The following is a 17,319-nucleotide window of genomic DNA, read 5'->3' as shown; positions in this document are numbered from 1 at the left end:
TGCATGGGTAACCCATTAGTTTAGACTTGTAATTACACACAAATGACTCTTATATAATCACAGTTATAAAGGTCAGTCATACCTCAGCCATGCTGCCTTCGTAGCAGGAAATCATTAAAGCATTTTTCAGATGTTAACTTGTTTGCAAACAATTAGATGATTAAGTCAGCTGTGTCTCGCCTGAAATGAAATAGTGGCATGAAAAAAAACTAAGCAACAGCCAGTTCTTATAGAGCCAGAGAAGTTCATTTTTAAATAACATGACTCCACAAATTTATATGAATTCAAATTATTAGCTTCAGAATACAAGCTGCATATTTTGATGTAAACTGATTATCAGTTGATTGATGATAAACAGGGACGACCTACGACTATTTCTTACTAATGTTTTAAAGACAAATTTTAGATATTCATCTATCCATCCTTCCATAACTGCTTCATTCTGATCAGATTTGGGACTGCCTGGAACCTACCCAGAATCTGTGTGAGGGTGCGAGTCCATTTCAGGGCATCACACATTCACTCAGTCATTCATGAACTCACAAAAGTGGATCATTTCACACAGCCAATCCACCTACCAACATGTGTTTATGGACTGTGCGAGGAAACCCACAAAGACACGGGAAGAACACACCAAAATCCTCACATACAGTCTCCCACGGCAAGAACACATGAACCCCAAGACCCATAGCTGTCTAACAGAGACAACAGTTTAAGGTAAATGATTAGAACAGTCTGTATTTATTGTTAATTGTAGCAATTCTATTCTTTACTCAACACCTTTGGTGTCATTAAGTTAAGTATATTAATGTGGATTTTTTGTTTGACATAAAACAATTGCAATTTTAAATATCATCGCTGTCCACCAAAAAATGTGCATCTCCCAAAATAGTAAATTTAGGAAAAAGCCTCCTTAACTTTAAAATAAAATTTAAAAAAAAATCAGTGTAATAAGATTTTAGTCCAAGTCATTTATGAGTCTTTCTATTGGTCCATTCATCATGAAAGTTGTATACAGTGTAAAGCTGCTCTGTATATATGGACAAAAACAGAGATACATGGTTATAATTGGACAGCAACAATATGTATTTACAGTTATATAGATTACAAATCTCTTGGTTTTAAAGTGTATGTAAAACAGAAAGTGTATAGAATTAGACTGAGGAGGAGGAAGTGATGCGGTGTGTGGAGATCTGTGTTTGACTTTATCTGTTTAAACTGTATTTCCTCTAGTCTGTCTGACAACTACATTTCACCTCAACCCAAGAGCTTGATTAAGGAGATAAAAAGGGGTGGGGGGTTGTCCCTCTAGGGCTCTAGAGCACTGAGCTGATGCCTGTCCTTCTTTCAGCTAACTCTGACTGTGATATGCCTTGGTCTATTTAATAGTTTTACAACAAAAATGAGGCATTTTAATATCTCAAGTTTTCTGTGAATGCCTCCTCATAGAAAGAAACTGTCTTTGTTTATTGTATCAAAAGACGTGTTTAGAAAATCTTTCTAAATGGTCTGATAGTGCGGAACGGAAGTGAGTCACGGATTGGCTTGTTTGGTTCATTTTAATAATACTGTGACCCTGAAATGGATAAATGGAAAAGAAGATGATGATGATGAAAAAAAGGTAAATGACAATAAAAAGAATGAAGTGTTATGGTAACAATAATTATCAGTCTACGGTAGAGAACACTAAATGTGTTTATCCTCTCTATTACAGTTCACGCTTGTTACATATTAATAAATGCATATAATAAATGCTTTAAATGTGATCATGTAATTGGATTGTCATGAAAATGTAGTTACTGTAAATGATTACTCAGGACCATATTAGACGTCCTATGTTTTTCTAATCTAGCGTCCTCTAAATTTCCATTTTTGTGATGTACTTTTCACAGTTCACCACCCACCCTGTCTCTGTTCACTAAGGGCGGGAGTGGGTGGGATAGATGTTTTCTTTTAAGTTTTCTCTTTAATTGAATCTGTATGGTAAGACTCATCAAATCACACACAATGCAACCAAACTGCGAGGCTTTACGTGTCTCAGAAGAAGCACAACACCATTAGAGAACTCTGTTTAGATTGTTTCATTTAAAGCTGAACTCCAGGTCAAGTTCTTTTCTCCTCTAATAAAATCATACCATCTATTCCCATTCTATAATCACATGATGGTCCAAGTTAGCATATTAGTTCAAAAGAATCTACAAATATTATAAAAATAATATGCAAGTTATGTTTTTTCTGAGAATAAGGAATAAAAGCATGTGCCTGACCGCTCTTTACAATAATTCAGAAAACATTTGAGGCATGCTGGGAATTGTGTATTACTGTTGGTTGCTATAAATAGAAGAGATGTAAAAGGAATGTCATATATGACATACACCCAGGGCCGGATAAACCGCTGGAGCTGCTCATCTTATTTTCTTTTTCTCTTAAATCAAAGGATTTACGACACACAGGTCCATGGTGATTTATAGCCACTTCCTCTCTGCCTCATACCTTTAGCAGATGATGGTGGCAGCTCATTCCACCAAACTCTTACAGATGGCCACATGCAATAAATACTTCCAGCAGAGTAGTGACAGTCTAGCTCATTTTCTTAATATCAATCGCAGGCCGGCATTTTAATGTCAGTAAATGAAGACGGAAAACCACTCTTGTGGGTTAAGATCCGGCGGCTAGCATATGAAGTCAGCCACATTTAAATTTGAATCTCCAGGGACAAAAAGCCCACTCCATTTGCTACAGTAAATAAACCTTTGGACAGCCATCAAATAGCCTAAGTAATGCTGGTGCCAACTGCTGAGATAGATGCTAAATTGGAACGCTGTCTTATACTTTTCTATCTGGACACTTTGGTAGTGTAAATGAGGAGTAATCACCAGTACACCGTCACTGGAACAAAGGGTCATCTGTGACCCACTTTGTCATAATCAAGTCCCCAGAATGTGGAAGGAGGGACTCAGGGTCACCTTGGGTGGGTAAGCAAGTAGGTCTTGATTGCAGATATTGATGTGAAAGCTGCAATCAGTATTTGTGCCAACCCACAATAATATTATATGCAACCAAAATAATTGGGTATCTGGGACAGAATGTTAGGTTCAGTTCTAGTCCAAACAAGTCAAAATAATACCAATGCAATTAAACACAATATGATATGGTACACATAATGGGTAACAAAGAGCTAAAATATGTGAATATATTTTTACTAACTAATTTTCCCGCATCTGTAGCTGACCTTTTTAGTGTTGTCATGACTGAATGCCATCAAATCCTCACAGCAGGATTCAAATATCTAGTGCAAAGCCTTTCCACAACAGTACAATAAGATACTGTAGCAAAGGGTAGCAAAATTCCTATGGATATTAATAAAATTACCTATTATCATTATTCACTGCGACCCTAAAATTGATAAGTGGAAAACATGATGATAATTATTATTAACACTTCTGCTTACCTGAAAATGTAAAACATGCACATTTAGACAACACCTAGTTGTGCAGAAACTCCTTAGTTGTACATAAGTACATAAATGCCTATGTGCATGATAGTTTTATCTGGTATTCTTAAATATAGAATGTTGCACTTATTCATGGTTAGTGATTATTGCAGACTGTGATTAAAACAAATTAGAAAGTCAAGAAATTCATGAAAAATCATAAAATAAAATAAAGAAAGGCTTACAGTTGCAGTTATAGTACAGGTTTTGGATTTACACAGGAAATTAAGATGGCATGTGTGTGACAAGAATGCCTCACTAGTTGGCTGCCCAGTGTAAAGGCACTGGGCCAAAAGATAAACTCATTAGTGTTGGACCAACTAAAATAAACCATTGAACCAGCCCCTAGACTTACTCTACAACTTAGATGCTACAATCCTAAATGTCATATTTCTGATATTAGATGGGTATAGATATGTAATGATATTGTGGTATGACACAGTATGCTTTTCTATACATAGGGTGGATAACTTAGTACATGCTGACCAACTTTATTTTTCATTAAAAAGCCTGGATAAATACACATTGTAATTTGGAAGTGCATTGTATAATATGAAAACATTTATTGTTTGTGATCATATTTATAAATGTGGCACAACGGGTTGCTTTTTGTATTTTCCAACATATCAAATGTAAGAAAAAAAATATTGTGGTACGGTCTGTGTATTGTGAATATTCCTGAAAGTAGCCTACTGTTATATTTTTGCCAACTAATCCAACTCTGAGCCTAAATGCTCTATATCAGGTATCTATGAATCAGTGCAACTGTGCTCTCTGTGGTGATGGAGCCCATAATTAAGTAGCTTTTGGATGAGTAGGAGGTGTTTGTTCCAGATGTAATCACCCAAACTCCCTGATGATATGAAATCTTAAATTTTTACTTCTTTTCAAACATTTGGTCATAGTCAAACAGGCAAATACAAACACATTCAGTATAGCCAAGGTCATTCAGCTTTCAAATACGAGTGCATCTGGAAACTGTCAACAAAACTGTTGTGCTTAATTTATATTCTTGCATTTTGCAACTTGCAAATTGAATGCTGTATTCATGAAGGGAATAATTGAAAACTAAATAAGATTTTAAACCCTTGGTTCCAACTAAAATATTTTGGCTTATGATTGGTGCAGCACTGAATGCTGTGGCTGCAAAATGGCCTATGAGATATGAAGGAAAGAGCAATATTATCTTATTCATAATTAAATTGAATCTATTTTTCTATTATGATTATTTCCATTCCTTGTGCATGGCCAGTGCTCACAGCTAATGACAACTGGCCTTTCTCCATTTACCTGAGCCTAGATTTGCTTGTGTGCTATTTTTTTTATTATTATTTTTTTAACTAAAATTTCTTATTTATACATTTTTTTACTGTTATCCTTCAGCTGTTGGAGGCAATGGCATTGGAGTTGAATTCTTGGGAGGTGCCTACATGTCCTCAGGCTTGGCATTGGCTTTTATTGTGGACCTATTGTGGATCCCCTCATTATGATTATTAAATTGCTCATCAGCAAGTTGGTCTCAAGAAGAGAATGTCTGCTGCTTTTCCTGCTTCATCAGCCATATTTCTCCTCCATAGACTTTTATGGACTGTTTATGAGTGCATATGCATGTTTCATTCATGATCATAAAGCAGGCTTAAACTTGTCTGCAGAAACATAAGTTAATGACCTGGAATTGACGTTTACATATTATAAAAAATAATATAATATATAATAAGTCACATAGTCACTTGTGGAAATTCAACCACAGCTACAAAGGAACATAAATGGAGCTTATATATGTTTTTGTTCAGTATTGAGGGTGATGCAATATGTCTAAATATTTCATTAATATAAAATTTGTTGAAAGATAGCAAGCTCTTTAAATGTCTCACACTAAGTGGGTGTCAGTGAGCAAGAGCCACTGTTGTCCTCCACAGTATTGTTATCACTGTGAAATATCAGAACTGGAGAAATGTGATTATCAAACAGTTTGTAGTGCATGGTGGAGGATGACATTTTGCATACAAATCAGTTTTTCCTGATAGAATGTGTAATCATTGCAATAGTTTGAGTCACTTGGCCTTAGTGACTTCATCCAAGGTTTGACCTAAATGATCTACCTCTCTTTAATTCATTGTCAAATCCAAACTGCTATTAGATTCAGCTTTTTTTATTTTTTGAAAATATTACAGAATTTTTTTAAAACAATGAACAATCCACTATTGTAACCATTGCCCCCCACTGAGAGATTTGGCAGGAGTGGCCAATGATGAGGAAATATCACCGTGGTCTGGATGAACCAAAGGGGCCTAATGGCCCACAGAGCAAGATCAGACAGGAGTGAGCCAAAGTAGCAAAATATTGAGAGACAACTGGTATCCCTCTTGAGACAGAAAAAAGTCTAATCCTTTGTAGGTTGTATAGGAGAAACCAGTATGACAGAGTCAAATTAAAAACCTGGATAACACTGAGGTGGCATGCAGCTTCCTTCAGCTTGTGAGGACCAGTAATTTCCAGGATGTACAGCAGATCAGTCTTGAGACTCAAATTCAAGTGGTGAGCTGTCATTCATGAAGCAGTGTCAAGTAAGCATGTTGAGGCATGTTAGATAGTGGTGTGCGGATTGATACTGAAATATTGGTACCTGATACCATATCTTTATGCTCTAAAATAGATTCTCAAATCAAAATATTGAGATTTTTAATACTTCACTCATTTGAGGTAATGTATATCATTAACAGGAACACAGGGGAAAGTAACTAAACAATTGAGGTCTTCTCTAAATGATACACAGTTGGTGGGAACTACTTTTTCTTCCACCTGGGTAAGTGTGTAATGTGTAAGCGCAGCGGCACGCTGCTCAGTCAGTCAGTCTCTCAGTCTGTAGACACAGACACAATGACAGAGCGTAAACGGAGTCAGGCTATTTCAGCTCTGTCTCTCTTCAGTCTCTAGCGGAGTCTTTCAGTGCTGCAGGCAGGCACTATCCAGGTACAGAGGGAGAAAATGTAGAGCTTTAAGCCGCGCTAAGCATTGTTGCTGTTGGAGTTGTTCAAATGAATAAATATGTTTAAGAAATTCATCCTTTTCATTCATTATCTGTAACCGCTTATCCAGTTCAGGGTTGTGGAGGGTCCAGACCCTACCTGGACCTGCATTGGGCGCAAGGCAGGAATACAGTCCTTCATAGGGCAACACAGATTCACTCACACACACACATATGGACGCTTTTGAGTCACCAATCCACCTACCCATGTGTGTTTTTGGACCGTGGGAGGAAACCAGAGCACCCAGAGGAAACCCATACGGACACAGGGAGAACGCACCACAGTCCTCATTAGTCAGTCACCCAGAGCGGTACAACCCACAACCTCCAGGTCCCTGTGCCACCATGCCGCCTTATTGTTTATGAAATAACGAATGAAATAAATACATGCTCCAACAAATAGCTGCATGAGTTCAGCTTGGTGTAATAATGTGCAAAAAGCCTAGATTTATTCCTGTAAGTTTTCCTACAAAATTGATTATTTGAAGTGAATTACATTAACTAGGTATCATTAAATTATAGCTCGGCTGTATTTTAAATGAGGCCGCTACCTAAATATACTTCAGAGTTTAAAATAAATAAGTAAATAAATGACTCTCATGTCTTGTATTCTTTATGAATCTATGATTTGAAATACACTATTTTTTTTAGATTTACCGGACACATTAGGTGTATTTGCACAAAGTATCTGTATTGGATCGATACCAGAGACACAGGAGAAGTTCAAGCTCCACTCTTGCTTCAGATATACCCATCCTTCCAACCTGAGAAGACACATTTCAGTGCTATGAGTCTGAACGAATGTGTAGCTATTAAGAAACTGTTACCGAGAAGCTGTGATATTTGCAGTTCAGAAATTACATTGATGTTTTCTGAACAATGGACTAACCACCTAGAGTCTAAATCTCAACATCACTGTATGTGAAGAAGAAAATACCACCCGCTTCTAAGACTAAACTTCTGAGGTGTGGAAAAAAAATTCCGATATTGTTATATTTAGGTGTTCTCCCCGTGTCTGCGTGGGTTTCCTCCGGGTGGTCCGGTTTCCTCCCACAGTCCAAAAACACACGTTGGTAGGTGGATTGGCGACTCAAAAGTGTCCGTAGGTGTGAGTGTGTGAGTGAATGTGTGTGTGTGTCTGTGTTGCCCTGTGAAGGACTGGCGCCCCCTCCAGGGTGTATTCCCGCCTTGCGCCCAATGATTCCAGGTAGGCTCTGGACCCACCGCGACCCTGAATTGGATAAGCGGTTACAGATAATGAATGAATGAATGAATGAATGTTATATTTAGATTTCTTTGAGAAACTGAAAGCACGTCTCTCAACATGAATGAAAGCTGTGTACACAGTGTGTACTGAGAAAAGTAATTATATTTTGTTTTTAAGGCTATCTTGTTAAATATATTTTCTGCTTTTTTCCCCTGTCAATTTAAAATGATTAGCTGGGTCTTAATGGCTGTTGGAACAGTGCTGTAGATAAAGTAATGTCACCAAATTTTAGAAAATTTGCTGTAGTATATCTCGGGCCAGAAAGGCGCACGTGTATTTTCCTAAGAATAGACACAAAGCAAGATGCCCAGAGCTTGTATAAGAAAATGTAATGTTTTTTTATGTGCCATTACTACAAATTAAAAATACACAATGTATGAATTCTCAGGTGGCAAAGAGTTATTCCTCTAACATGTTCCCCCTTTTTTGTCAATGTATAATAAGGATTCTTGAAGTTACAAAACATATGTCAGACTATTTAATCAGAAATGGGAATATACAAAGAAATGGCTAATCCTAATTGCTAAAACCTTTATAATTCTTGGCTGAAGGTATGTACTATGGCCAGGAAAATGTGAACACTTGCTCATTCAAAATTTCTATGAAAAAAATGGGATATCAATTGCTAGTTTTTCCCCATTTGCTGCAGTAACAGCTTCTACATATCTTGGGGGGCTTTAACCCCTCCTTTGGTACATTTCTGTATGAATTTCACTGCACTCAGCCACTACATTATTGATGTCAGGTGCTCATGTTGGATGATGAGTTCTTAATCACAAATGCCACTCCAGCCTACAATAAAAGCTTCATCACTCCACATGACACGGTTCTGCTGCATTTCAGCTCAATGCTGTGGGGCTTTATACTCTTGTAACAAGTGCTTGGCATTGAGTACGTTAACCTTAGGTGATGGGGGGGGGGGGATTCTCTGGGGGTTCCAGAGCTTCTTGTTCTAGTGGCAGTGCTTTTCTATGGAGTTTATATAGCTGAATGTCCATGTCTACAGTGGGTTCCACTCACCAAGGATAAGGGGTGTGATTAACAAGAAATGCTTGCCTAACAAATTATTCGTTGCTTGGTTAGGGGAATAATAGTTTTTTTAAAGTTTTTTTTCTCAACACATTAATTTTGAACAGTGTAGGCAAAGAGGTGATGAGCTACTTTTCACATTCAGGAAAATCTGGCAACAAAAAAAAAAATGCAGCATCTCTGTTCGTCACTCAGGTGATTTTACACTGACATTTGTTTCCTGATAGCTCCTGCTGACCACCTCTGTATCCTCCCACTTCTCTCCTACTGGAGGATTCCATCATCCTGTTGGCCTGTCACCCATCAGCCTGCCTCACTTCCTGACAGCATTATTTTTTTACGCCTCCTGCGTGCTTTTAAGGCAGGATCCATTCTTCACTCAGCCGCCTGGCTCCATCACCTGAATCTGGACTTAATTAGTGCCTAATAGAGCCATTTTTCACATTAGGGCAGAAAGCATTCCCTAGATACTGTCTGATTAATCTGACACAAAGGAACAACTGTTCTTTATTTTAAAAAAAAACTGCTTTAGGATAAAAGGCGTTAACTCAGTTTATTCACACTGAATTACAAATAAGCCCACGATGAAAAGGCCTACTTTGTCAAGAGTTTTGTTTTTCTTTTTGTTTACAAACATAATCTGAAGTAATGTAAGAAAGTAATGTAAACAGGTTAAACTAAATGTACTTCGTGGTTCATCTTTCACGGATTCGCTACTAAGCGGGTTTTTTCAAGGGGGCTTATGGCCGCTATATCGCGGATGTTGAGGGAAAATCTAGGAAAACCGTGAAAGATGAATAGCCAAAATATTTCATTAAATCCATTGAAATTTCATAAAATTCTTCTATATTTTTTGCCCGTTGTCAGCAAAGAAGAGTGCACAAATCTTTATGATTTCGTTTTCAAATCCTTTTCCTCTTCTTTTTAGTTCATTTATTATTTTATATGTTATTAATTTGAATAATGTAGTAGACCCTGTGCATCCTCTTGGTAGCAGACGACATGCATTATACTGCACAGTAACTTCTTGCTGACATAGTGCGTTGTAAGTCGACTTGTGATTGGGGCAATTGGAGAGACGACGAATGTGATTGGTGCATAATTTAATACTTTCATCTGCCCCATTTTGTCCCTTTGTCTCTCTCTATAATGAACACCCAAAAGGTTTTCATAAAAATCCTATCAAATATTAATAATAAACACTTGTCTAGCCTTGAAACAACAAAACAAGTGTGATTTAACAAAAAACAAACAAACAAAAAAAATCAGCAACATCGGATGCGATACCGTAGTGAAAACACGGGTGTAAGCTACCCGCGTACTCATCCTTTGTCGAGAGAATGTCAGCCACACGCCTCGGTGTGTAAATTAAAAGTATATGTTTTATTATTTACATGAAGTAGACTAGGCCTGTAGGTGACAAAATATATAATTTACAAGTATTTTTTACATACAGTACATGTATTGTTCATGTCCACATTTGAGTGAAATTTAATTACGCTAAATCACAGCCTAGGAATTACTCTATTAAAGAAACTGGTGGGATATCACATGTAGTTCCAGCTGAAGAACATTATAGAATGACTGTTTAATGCAAAGGGTGGGTTGTTAACAGTAACAGGGAGGTTTTTAAAAGTCCAAATACTCGTTAAATACATAAAAAATATATATATTTCCTCTATTTCACTGAAATTCACAGAAAAAGGAGGGAACACTGTACTGTTAACATTACTGACCTGCGCGCTAGCCCCAATATGATATAGATATAAATATCTTTTCTCTACTTCTCGGAAATTCGTTTTTCACGGGTGGTCTTGGAACGCATCCCCCGCAAAAAACGAGGGATCACTGTATTCAGTTAGATCTAACATTTTGATAACTTGCCAGTCAGTTAGAAAATATTTGTATAACTAAACAATCATAACATTATGTACATCTCCTTGCTTCTACACACATTGTCCATTCTCTCAGCTCCACTGACCATAAAGGAACATTTTGTAGTTCTACAATTGCAGACAGCAGTCCGTTTTTCACACTGACATTTCACCCTGCTCTTCAATGGTCAGGACCCCCACAAGACTACCACAGAGCACTCAGGGCTTTAAAAACTCCAGCAGTGCTGCTGTGTCTATTCCAGTCTTAACTAACACACCACCACTTCAGTGTCACTGCAGCACTGAGAATGATCCACCATCCAAATCCCAAATCAACTCACGGCCAACCTCTCATGTCATTCTTAAACCTCTTAAAAGGACACACAGAATTACAATAGGTCCCATGCAGATTTATGCCTGTGGTGACACTCTCCTTATAATTCATTAATGATTTTCTAGTTTCTTGGACAGGAATGGAGATGGATTTCCAATGAAACCTTCGTCCGTACCTGTGCTTTAATGATAAAAACTGAAGAGGCATCACAAAAAAGATGATGAAACTGCCCTTGAAAGTGTGCTAAGCATTCTTTAAGCTCATGGAAGACATGAATTGGGGCAAGTGGGAGGAAGAAGACACAACTAAACTAGAGTTGTAAAACACAAGGTATGTACTCACGAAAAAAGACATAAATCATATCAAGTTGACATTCAGTGATCTCCGTGGCAGAGGAAATAAAAAGTCTACAGTATAGCCTCTAGTGATGAGAATGAATTCAAGAAATTAATCATATATTTCATATATTTCTAGACAATGAAATGAAAAAAGACCCATGATAATTGTACCAGGAAAAACATAATAGTGTGCAGTACAACAGCTACTTTATGACTGACCAATAAACACCCACAGTAGACAAGATGGGGCCATAAACACAATATAAATATTTTCTTCATAGTGTCCTCTAAGGTGGGTAACTATATGCTAATGTGAATTTTCTGTATAACATTTAATTTACATTCAACTATAATTTGAATGTGCCGGTTAAATACTTTGTGTTAGCGAGCTAGCGCTGATTAACCTGTCACAGCCTGTCCCTTGATTTTGTATCATTTTGAAGCTTATGTTTTGTACTCACATTGCTGGTTTACTCCAGCACTCTCCTCCTCATTGAGAGAGTGAAGGGACAGAATTGTTATTCATTTAGGAGTGGGCTGCTTATTCACAAAATAAAATATATTGCCACGTAAAATAAATCTGTTCAACCTATATGCTTCTTAAATAGCAATTTATTGTCATTATATTTCTTATCATTTTTTCCTATGCAGTTTGATAAATACACACCTATGTAGGATGGCTTACACCCATCAAATTAGCTAATTAGTCTAATAACTGTCAAACTGTTGGTTAACACCTTGGATAAACTGCACAACTATTAAAGACTATAAGCAGACTTGGTAACTCACACTACATGACTGTTCATGTTTTTTATAGAGACTGGAAAAATTCCAGCCATAAAACAACTGACTGGAGATAACGTCTCCAACCTCCTGCTCAAATGGACCAAACACACAACCAAACATGTAACTCGTGTTACCTAGGAGACACAGACCAGACAAACATGGAAATACAAAAAACTGCAGCTGCTATTGTTTGCGCTACTATCCATGAAGAGCTCCATGGCACATGTAAACACAATGTCAATTTTCTCTATCCCTCCTGTGTTGTTGCACTGTGTTTTCATTGACTGTTGAAAGGATCCATTTAGACTTGAGCTTTACAGGATTACATAAGTTGGAAAGAATTAGACACCCAACTCGCACACTTTTCCTCCAACTGTTAACTCCACTGGTGTTAAAGTCAGGCCAAATGTCATATAGTGTAACCCTGACTTTACTCATTGTTTCCCAGACGGTTTAATTGAGATCTATCTCTCCTCTTGTGTCTTTGGTTTAGGAAATAAATAATATTAGCCTGTTTGTATATGTCCATGGAAATATCTGCTAACTGGTCAAAGAGTATTAAACAGTGGGAAGTGTAAAGGAATTGTTACCGCAGCTACTGAGACATTTCTTAAACACTGTGTAATCAAATTGCACACAGATAACGTAATAAATGGGGACATATTCCTGTCCTTGCATATCTAGGCAATATCCTTTCCAGCCAAGGACTATTTTAACACAAAATACAACATCTACAAACTGCCACGGGTTGCGAGTAAAACTGTAAATCATTATATAAAACCTAGTCTCACCACAAGGATTGCATTATGTAAAAGAAACAGGTGAGTATAATACACATTGAGCTGTGTCTGGCAACTGGAACAGGCACAGTTATAGATCTCCTGAGGCTTCTCGCACTTAGCTTTTAAACCTTGACCTCAACTACAGAGACTTTCCTTTCCTCTCCATGATTGTGCTGTATAATACTATGACGTTGTGATAGAAATACAAAAGCAATTGCCATAATTGCCTTACTGAGCTCCCTCTTGAAAAATGAACCTATTACATTTATGATGTGATCGGGGCCACCTTTCTATGATTGTTTTGTCAGCAAGGTGCAATCACTGCTCACAAACTGCCATATTTTCCTTTTTCTATAAGCAATACATTTCACCAGGGCAGCACAGTGGTGCAGCAGGTAGTGCTGCTGTCACACAGCTCTAGGGATCTGTTTGACTGTCTGTGAGGGGTTTGGTGTGCTCTCTCCATGTCCACGTGGGTTTCCTCCGGATACTCTGGTTTCCTCCGACAGTCCAAAAACATATTGGCAACTCAAAACGTGTCCATAGGTGTGAGTGTGTGAGTGTGTCCCTGCCTTGCACCCAGTGATTCTGGGTAGGCTCCGGACCCATAGTGACCCTGAACTGGATAAGCGGTTACAGACAATGAATGAATGAATGAATGAATGATGAATACATTTTCCCCACTGTAAATAGACAGTGAGTGTAGATACAAGGTAGGTGTTGCCAATCCAGTGATCGTTTCAGAATTTGAAAAGTATTTTAAAAGATTAAACTGTGACACTCTCACATTTAAATACAGTACGTTTTAGTCGAAGTCTTTGATGTTGCAAAGACTGGGGAGCATGCAGGGTCATTATTTGCATAAACCACAGATAATGATTTTAATATCAAGACTAGAAAAAGACTGACTTAGGCAGCTATTCTGACCATCTTACACCAAATTATCCCGATGATGGGAGCCTGCCACATCTCTAGCAACACACTCCAGATTTTGATCCAAACCCAGACATTTGTCTGTGACACTGAAGTCTCTTGAAAAGTTATTTGATGTAAGGCTGGCATAAAGCCCTTCCTAGAGCAATATGTTAGGAATTTTGTTGCTTGGTGTCCTGTAAAGATGATACAATGCTGACCTGACTTCAAGACAAATTTTAGATTTACCCCAGCTGGATTTAGGAGAGGCTTCTGTTGTACAGAATAATAAAATAACAAAACAATCCAATGTAGGTCACATTGTCTGGGGACTTAAAGAATCAATACAAGCCAAGTGGACTTTCTGCTCTATAGCATTGCAGATTGTCTTTGAGAGAACAGTCTGACCCTTGTTCTTGGTAGGTTTACTTTGATGCCCTGAGAGTCACTGAAACTGTAGATATTGATTAACAATCATTAAAAAACCTTAGGCCAATTTAGAAGAGGTAAAAAAAAAACATGTAGGTAACTTTATGCTAAATAACAATATAGGAAAAATTAACTTTAGAACCAAAACCTGACCAAAATATGCCTGTTCTTACAAAAGGCTTTTTATCTGAGCAGTGGTAAAAAGAGTGAAGTAAATTTTCAGTTTTCCTGACTGAGACAGCGCTCTGAAGTGTTTGCCAGCATAAATGCTGGGCCAGCAATCAGCTTAATGGAGCTCGAGTGTGTCCAAGGCACAGCGCCTCCTCTCTGAGCCATTAGCCCAGCAATCTTACAAAGTGGGGGCTGAGAGGGGGTCTGTCCTCACCCAAATGCCACTCATTAACTTCAGCCACCAAGTTCCATCATCTGCTCTGAGTTCTGTTGCTGCAACCTTTGCTATGTTCTTGCAATGACAAAACTAAGCTGTATTGCACATATTCAGCACCATAACTACACAAATACAGAGGGTCAGGGGGTGGGCTTTCATACCCTCCTCCAAAAGTTACATAGTGTGACTTCTGCAGTGCTAAACCCATTGTAGCAATGACCAACTCGCTGAGCTGGTTCTCCCTATTACATGTCAGTTAAACATAATTTCACAATAAAAAGTGTGTGTGATGTTCTATGCTGTTTTCATAGCTGTGCTGGTCACATGTGCATTTTAGCCCTTATTGCTTATTCTAAATATGTGTTCTTGTGTGTTTTTACATTCTCATTTTCTGGCTTGTCATCATCCTCCACAGCTGAAATTATGTTTCAGTACTCAAGAGAGAAGGAGCGGTTAAAACACTTGGATGTTGCAATCACTCCACCCAAAATAACGAGGATGCATCTGTTCATGACTTGCCAATGATAATGACTTGAAAATCCCATCATTCACTGTGGCATTATGAATTTGCTTTTGTGAGGTGTCTTCCCAAGAATGTTCTTCTCAAGAAGGTTCTTCTGGATGACACGTCCATTCTTTTTGTTCTTGGTATTGAGAAACAGCCAATGAAAGCCCACATCGCAATCTGCATGCAAGATAGCAGATTGCAGTATAAAATTTTGAGGTTCAGATGTTCCTCCACTGAAAAACAAACATAATTTTCACCTCTTCAGCTAAAAAAGGCCTCTGACAAAGAAGGAGACACAACAAGAATGAACATTGGTCAAGCTTTTCTTAGAAAGAAAACACCAAGAACTGCCAGAGGCCTCCATCATGACTCTGATCTGTTGTTTCTTCTACTTGATGCCTAAGTAAATTTATGGGATCTGCACCCCGGCAGGCTGTCTTTTTCATGTGCTGTGTGGTGTGCTGGTGAACTGGGGATACCTGCTTTCACTGGCGCTACTGGGCCCTGCATGTCAGCTAACTGCCTGAAAATGCTTTCTCTACAATATTTTCTTCAATGCTTAACTGCTGTTTCTTACCTGCCTATTAAGTGTGCCCAGTCACACCATTGCTACTCTTCTTTGACGCCAGTGGAGAATGCCTGCTGTGCCATGAGATTCTGGGGTTCTAGCATGACATCTATTTGCAGAATGTCGGATATAGCACCTTTAAACAAATGAGAACACAGACGAGAATATTAATAAACAAGATGAGAAACAAACATATTAAACAGACTTAATAATGAATAAAGAAGGGCAAAACACTATATAAATATAGATCCACCCAAACTAAACAGAATGAATGATACCATGACGTACCATGATACAAAACACCTGTAATTTCAGCCACATGATAATTAAGGGCTACAGGTAGGGGGCGTAACTATTGTAGAAACAAAGTAGCAGAAATACATGGCAAAAAAAAATTAAATAAAAAAAATGAGCACATGGCATAAACAAAACACAGAACTGAGACATAGCTGTAACAGAAAACAGCACAGAATTACTTAATTTTTACTACATTAAAAAAAGCATAGTTTAGCCGGACTGCCATTAGCCATATAGATATTATAGATAGCTATAGATAGCTATTTTCACAGGGGGTTTTCTGGCATTTCAAAAACAGGAAAGCCCCAAATACATACCCTTGTCATTGGAAGGTCTGGAGAAGCTTTGGTGCTTCACATCAATGTCTTTGTAAATTAGTTGTATACACATTTTTTCTACTTGTTTTTGAACATTTCCAAAACCAAGCTCCTTATCAACCAAGTAATCTACATTTGATAAAGGGACAGGGCATTTCTATAAGGGTCTGACTGTGCTGTAATAAATTCATAGCCTCGTTTGTTTTGAGTAACACCTCGCTCTGGTGTTTTGGCTTTAATAATCCAGAGATTTTGTCAGTATTCGTGCAGATGTAATTTACTCGTCAGAAAGTCAGTAACGGTGAGATGTGTCCGTGTATTTATGTCGTTATTGGGACAGACAAGATGACTTTCTCTTCGTTAAATATATAGTAGAAAACAATAGGCTGTGTCACAGTAACATTCAACAAACATAAAGAGACTGTGATAAATATTACCTCAACAACGTTCAACACATTTCTGTTCGAGGCTCCAGTAAAACACTGAATTAACGGTTCCTACTCGCGCATGCGCGTTTCAACATCAGGTGTCAGTATGCATATGCCTCTTCTAGGCCAGACCAGAAAGCGTTCTGGCAAAAAAAATAATAAAATTGCTGACTAATTACACTTTTCACAGAGTGTTTGAATGGGTATCTACAGCAAGCTGGCATACAAAATGTTTCAAGAATACCGTTCCAAATGTTGAAGACTAAATCAACCAATCCAGAAAGTGCTGGGAATAAGTCCCCAGTGTCCTCAGCATAAATAAGGTCTATGCCAAGGACTAACCAGTCAACATCAGTACCTGGCTTCACTAATGTTCCCAAGGCTGAGTGCCACCAATTCCTCATAGAAATACATAACCTGTTTCCAGAAGAGAAATAGCTTCATTAATATATTTGGTTTCAGAGGAAATGTTGGATGAGTAAGTTTCTACAAACTTTTATAGTTCTCACTTATAAAATATTTCATGTTTACAAAAACAAAA

The 17,319-nt window shown here is 37.8% G+C and overlaps 1 long non-coding RNA gene across 1 annotated transcript in view; it reads right to left on the bottom strand.

Moving 5' to 3' along the window:
- The window catches only part of LOC136701497 (uncharacterized), an 83,757-nt gene extending 66,875 nt beyond the window's left edge, over positions 1–16,882 (bottom strand). Inside the window, exons 1-2 of the long non-coding RNA XR_010803808.1 lie at positions 16,788–16,882; positions 15,746–15,872 (exon numbers count right to left, since the gene is read on the bottom strand). This is a non-coding gene — a long non-coding RNA (uncharacterized lncRNA). The remainder of the gene's footprint in view (positions 1–15,745; positions 15,873–16,787) is intronic.
- Between the last annotated feature and the right edge of the window lie 437 nt (positions 16,883–17,319).

This window comes from Hoplias malabaricus, chromosome 7, assembly GCF_029633855.1.
Source record: "Hoplias malabaricus isolate fHopMal1 chromosome 7, fHopMal1.hap1, whole genome shotgun sequence".
Lineage (NCBI taxonomy): Eukaryota > Metazoa > Chordata > Actinopteri > Characiformes > Erythrinidae > Hoplias > Hoplias malabaricus.
The sequence above is the reverse complement of the archived record's forward strand: the minus strand, read 5'-3'. Positions and strand labels throughout refer to the sequence as shown.